The sequence below is a fragment of the Enhydra lutris genome, unplaced genomic scaffold (genome assembly GCF_002288905.1).
Source record: "Enhydra lutris kenyoni isolate GAN:26980312 unplaced genomic scaffold, ASM228890v2 scaffoldscaffold16, whole genome shotgun sequence".
Taxonomy (NCBI): Eukaryota; Metazoa; Chordata; class Mammalia; order Carnivora; family Mustelidae; genus Enhydra; species Enhydra lutris.
The window spans coordinates 31,969,861-31,976,330 of NW_019154100.1; positions in this window are offsets into that span (position 1 = coordinate 31,969,861).

The following is a 6,470-nucleotide window of genomic DNA, read 5'->3' on the forward strand; positions in this document are numbered from 1 at the left end:
CCCTGTTCAGCAGGGAGCCTACTTCTCCCTCTGTCACTCCCCCTGCTTGTATTCCCTCTCTCGCTCTTTCTCTGTCAAATAAATAAATAAGTAAATGTTAGAAAATAAAATAAATAAAATCTTTAAAAAAGAAGAAAAGAATGTGCTATGGTGAGTGCTGTGAAGTATATAAGCCTGACGATTCACAGACCTGTACCCCTGGGGCTAATAATACATTATATGTTTTGTTTTGTTTTGTTGAAGATTTTCTTTTATTTAACAGACAGAGATCCCAAGTAGGCAGAGGCAGGCAGAGAGAGAGGAAGGGAAGCAGGCTCTCTGCTAAGCAGAGAGCCCAATAAGGCGGGGCTCGATTCCAGAACCCTGAGATCATGACCTCAGCCGAAGGCTGAGGCTTTAACCCATTGAGCCACCCAGGCACCCCCAATACATTATATGTTAATTTAAAAATAAATAAATAATAAAAAAGAAAAGAGTTTGTGTTTCATCCTGTAGACAAAAGAGCAATTTATGATTTTTAAGCAGAATATCTTGATAAAATTTTAGAAAAATCATTCTGAAGCGTGATGGGTAATCAGACTGGAAGTAGGGAAACTAGTTAGGAAGCTGTTAATAGCCCAGACAGAAGATGGAGAGAGTGTCCAAACTCAGTGGCAGTGAGAATAGTGAAGCAGAGATGGATTTGAAACTAGCTAGATGGGGCCCCTGGGTGGCCAGGGTTAAGCATCAGTCAGTTAAGCATCTGCCTTTAGCTCAGGTCACCATACCAGGGTCCTGGGATTGAGCCCCAAGTCCATCCCCCTGCTCAGCAGGGACTCTGCTTCTCTCTCTCCCTCTGCCCCTCCACCCCGCTGTGCACGTTCTCTCTCTCTCTCTCTCTCTCAGATAAATAAAATCTTAAGAAGAAGAAGAAGAAGAAGAAGAAACTAGCTAAATAAAATAAGCAAGACTTGGTTAATAAGAGGATAAGGGAAAATAAGAAGTGAGGTGTGGCTGAGTTTTCTAGTTGGGGTGATTAGACAGTTATATCAGTCACTACAGAAGTGTAGCTAATTGTGAGGATGAAAGAGAAGACTAAAAAGGTGCCATTTTAATAGCTGTACAGTTAGGGATGTATTTGACTGCAAATAAAAAATTTCATCGCATTAACTACTTAAGTAAGAAACTATTTGGTCACATAAGTCTATACATAGTCAGCTACCCTGGTTTCAACAGCTCAAAAACAGCAGAGCCATAATTTCTGTGATTTTTTTTTATATTTCTCATGGTTGCAGGATGGCCACAGCAGTTTTAGCCTTCATACTTTACTTAAGACAGGAAGATAGGGAAAGGAGTGGCCTAACCCATCTATGCTTATTTTTATTTTTTCAAAAAGTAGAAGCCTTCTCAAGACAGCACCTCATATCCCAACTCAGCAGACTTCCATATGCATCTCAATGTCTAGAACCATAATTTGGCCAAATGCAGCTATGAAGACCTAAGTTTTTCCAAGCTCTAATTCAAAGTTGTAAGACAGAAAAGCATTGGGAATGGATGCTGGATCAGACAAATAGCAGTCTGCGAGTTCATTAATACTTGAAGCATCAGTTTTAACATTTTTAAAAAGATTTTATTTATTTATTTGACAGACAGAGATCACAAGTACACAGAGAGGCAGGCAGAGAGAGAGGAGGAAGCAGGCTCCCCACTGAGCAGAGAGCCCGATGCAGGGCTCGATCCCAGGATCCTGGGATCATGACCCAAGCTGAAGGCAGAGGCTTTAACCCCCTGAGCCACCCAGGTGCCCCCAGTTTTAACATTTAAAACACTGAGAGCTGGGGCCCCTGGCTGACTCAATTGGTAGAGCATGTGACTCTTGATCTCAGGGTCATGAATTCAAGCCCCATGTTGGGCATGGAGCCTACTTAATAAATAAATAAAATTATTTAAAACAAACAAACACTGAGAGCTAGCAGGCTGAATTAAGGCTAGAAGTCCAGTCTTTTGGTTGTCTTAACTAGAAAAGGAACAGGTTGAACATTTTATCCTTAAATATTTCTATTTGTTTGCTATTTTTCCTTCAAGGTTGCTACCCCCTTAAAAAGCCTCAGAGGAGGGGCGCCTGGGTGGCTCAGTGGGTTAAGCCACTGCCTTCGGCTCAGGTCATGATCTCAGGTCCGTGGGATCGAGTCCCGCATCGGGCTCTCTGTTCGGCGGGGAGCCTGCTTCCCTCTCTCTCTCTCTCTCTCTCTGCCTGCCTCTCCGTCTACTTGTGATCTCTTTCTGTCAAATAAATAAATAAAATCTTTAAAAAAAAAAAAAAGCCTCAGAGGAGATTTGAGCAAGAAGAAGAGACAGCGGCACCTGGGTGGCTCAGTCAGTTAGGTCTCCAACTCTTGATTTCTGCTCAAGTCATGATCTCAGGGTCATAAGAAGAGTCCCACAGTGGGCTCCACATTCAGCAGGGAGTCTGCTTGAGATTCTCTCTCCCTCTCCCTTCCACCCCCCACTCTCTCGCACACTCTAAAATATATAAATAAATCTTTAAAAAGGGCTGGGGGGGGCTTGCTGCAGTCAGAGAACACGGACTGCTTGTTTAGTTTTCTGTCTATAGCTGTTATTATAGAACAATTATAATGTGCTTGGCATTATTAGCATCAACACCATCTTCATTTTTTTTTTTTTTTTTCACAGATCTTGCCCCTCAGTTTGGAAGCTGAACAATCACAACTAGTTAACAGTGTCTACTTTAGGGAGATCATAAATAGTATTTTCTAGCGATTACATTAACTTTTCTGCAATGTACAGCAGCTCCCCCGTGATCTATATCCAAAACTAGGCATATGACATTGCTTCAAGCTCTCCTTTTTAGTTAACAAGGCATTTTCTTTTAATTAAATGCCAAAAACCATGAAACAGTATCTTCCTAAGACTGGATTTGAAACATTGTCATGATTCTAGAAAAGAAAACAAATACTTCTTGGAAAAAGAAAAGATGCAACTATAAATTTTCTAAATGTGAGTCTTTTCTGTGCTTAACCATTTCTGAATGTTATAAATCATAATAATTTAAGATAATAAAATAATCTAAAACATTATTGTTAATTTTAACATTCTAACCTATTTAAAAATCTTGGATTTGGGGGAGGAAGTTCTCAGGGCCATCTCTGAAGGGGACAGTGCATTCCAGAGCTATTATGCAATATATCCTCTCCCTCTTGCTTCCCTGTAATAATACAGAGAAAAATAGTTAAAATGGACATCATTATTATGGGGTAGAACAAGGGAGTTCTCTATGGTAACAGAACAGTGCAATATCTTGATTGTGCTATAATCACAAATCAATATATACAATAACATTTAATAGAGCTATATATAATACCTACTTAAAACTAATGTATAAAAAAGTGATAAAATCTGAGTAAGGTCTATAGTCTAGTTAATTTCATTGTGCCAGTGTCAATCTCCTACTTATGATAATTTACATAGTTATGTAAAATATTACCTCTGGGGGAACTTAGGTGATCAGTACTCAAGGAACTTTGTATTATTTCTACAACTTCTTCTGAGTCTATAATTACTTCAAAATAAAAAGTTTTTTAAAGTGAATACCATTCATTCAACAAAGATTTATTTTAGTGCCCTGGGGTACAGAGATAAAAGACACATAGAGAAATGATGGACAAAAAGACCCAAGCAAACCAACAGTGGGATAAATTCTGTGAAAGCAATATGCTTTCAATATGTGAAAGCAATGTGTATTATGAGAGTCCATCAGAAGAACAAGAAAGGCGTCTCAGAAAAAGTGGAGCAGGGCAGTTGGAAAAAGAAGGGATCAAGCAGAGGAACAGCATGGGTCAAGTCATAGAGGCTTAAATGAGCTCTGATAGGTTTCACTATTATATGTGTTTATTGCACACAGCACTTTTTATCTCATAACCCTTGTGATGATTGTAACTAAATGTTTGGGTTTTTGAAAATACTTTATTCATTCATTTGACAGAGACAATGTGTGAGCACAAGCAGGCTCCCCGCTGAGCAAGTAGACAGACTCCCCAGGACCCTGGGATCATGATCTGAGCCAAAGGCAGCGGCTTAACTGACTAAGCCACCCAGGCAACCCGTAACTAAATGTTTTGATAATGTAAGCTCCATGAAGGCAGAAAGTACTTTTATATCTTGATTCTCCAGTGCCTTACACAGTTCTTGTCTAGGCACGCATAACTATTTGTTAAATGAATGAGGTCTTTGGCCATGACTGAAACACGGAGTAAATGTGGGGAATGACAGGCGATCTAGAGAGGAAAACAAGAGATAGATACAGATCACGAAGGGTCTTATATGTTATGCTTGGACTCTATCCTAGAGGAAATGGAAAATTATCAGCAGACAGTAATTTCTTTTGTGTTACAGAAAGATAATATGAAAGGTTGTATAGACAACGCAAAAGTAGCCATGTTCCAAAAAGTCAAAATGGTACCTGAGTAGCTTGTGTATTACCAGAGGAAAGCAAGGTAGGCTGTTAATAATTGCGAATCCCACTCCAGGGATTATACGTCTACCAGCCTCTGAGTATCCAAGGACTTTGTTTTGCAACAACAATAATAATAACAACAACAAGTAACACTTGCTGGATGAGTACTTCATACATATTAACTCATTTAGTCCTTACAACAACTCAATGAGTTTGCTATTGTCTCCACTTTACAGTAGAAGTGACTGAAGCACAGAGAGATGAATTAACTAACTCTAAATCATACTACTAATAAGCCAGCAGAGTTAGGATTAAAATCTAGGCTGTCTGAGGGCACCTGGATGGCTTAGTCGGTTAATCATCTGCGTTCAGCTCAGGTCATGATCTCAAGGTCCTAGGATCAAGCCTCTTGTGGAGCCCCAGGTAGGGCTCCCTGCTCAGCAGGGAGTCTGCTTCTCCCTCTCCCCGCCCAGCTGGGTTTCTTTTTCTCTCTCTCTCTCTTTCACTCTCTGTCTCAAATAAATAAATAAAATCTTTTTTAAAAAATAAAAATAAAAAATCTAGATTGTCTGGAACCAGAGTCTTTCTATGATCTTTACTCTGTTTTTTGGCCTTCTTTCCTCCTAGCCAGTTGCATCCTTGTATCACTTCAGTTATTAGGAACTACCACATTTTCTCAGCAGTATGAACAAGAAGGAAGAAGAGGTGATATTTCTTTTCTCTTCTCTTGGGTTATCAGATAAAAATATTTCCCAAAATGCTCAGCAAAGTTCCTCTCACATCTTCTTGGCAGGAAAATGAGATTGCTCTAATTGGTTTCCAGTCATTTGTTGGGTTAGAAGGGGAAAAGTCCCACATTCTCTGACCATATTGCTTTTCTTTATCTGGACAAAATCAGGGTTCATTTAGCAAGGAAAATGTGTTTCAGCCCACTGGTAAGACCACCAATAATGTCTGCCACAAACACAATCAACCCATGAGACCAATGCAGGCAATGAGAGAGTCCTTCAGAAGAGCACGGGGCTGGATTGTATCTTTAAGCAGCCATTCAATAGCTGTGTCATCCTGGCAAGTTATTTAACCTCTCTGAACCTATTTCTTCACAAAAAAACTTGGGGATACTGTACCTTAGGATTGTACAAGGATTCAAGACAACATAATAAAATGCCTAGCACACTATCATTTAATAAGTAACATTTGTTGAAATGTTTAACATTTCCACATGTTAAATATAAAGTTGCCATATGATCCACCAATTCCACTCCCAGGTATATACCCAAAAGAACTGAAAGCAGGGACTCAAGCAAATATTTTACACCCATGTACATAAAGACATTACTCATAACAGTCAAAAGGTAAAAACAAATGTCCATCAATGGATGAATAAACAAAATGTCATAATACATATTAGAATATTTTTCATACATATAACATTGGAATATTATTGCAATGGAATGGAATATTATTCAGCCTTTAAAAAGAAGGAAACTGAATGGCTAAAATAACAAGTCAGGAAATCACAGATGTTGGTGAGGATGCAGAGAAAGGGGAACCCTCCTATACTGTTGGTGGGAATGCAAGCTGTTGTAGCCACTCTTGAAAATGGTATGGAGGTTCCTCAAAAAGTTGAAAATGGAGCTACCCTATTATCCAGCAATTGTACTATTGGGTATTTATCCCATAGATACAAATGTAGTGATCTGAAGGGGCACCCACACCCCAAAGTTTATAGCAGCAATTCCCACAATAGCCAAACTATGTTAAGAGCCTAGATGTCCATTGGCAGATGAATGGATAAAGAAGATGTGGTACACACACACACACACACACACACACACACACACACGCTAGAATATTACACAGCCATTAAAAATGAAATCTTGCTAGTTGCAATGATGTGGATAGAACTGGAGGGTATGATGCTAAGCGAAATAAGTCAGTTAAAAAGACAATTATCATATGATCTCACTGATATGTGGAATTTGAGAAACAAGGCAGAGGATCATGGGGGAAGAGA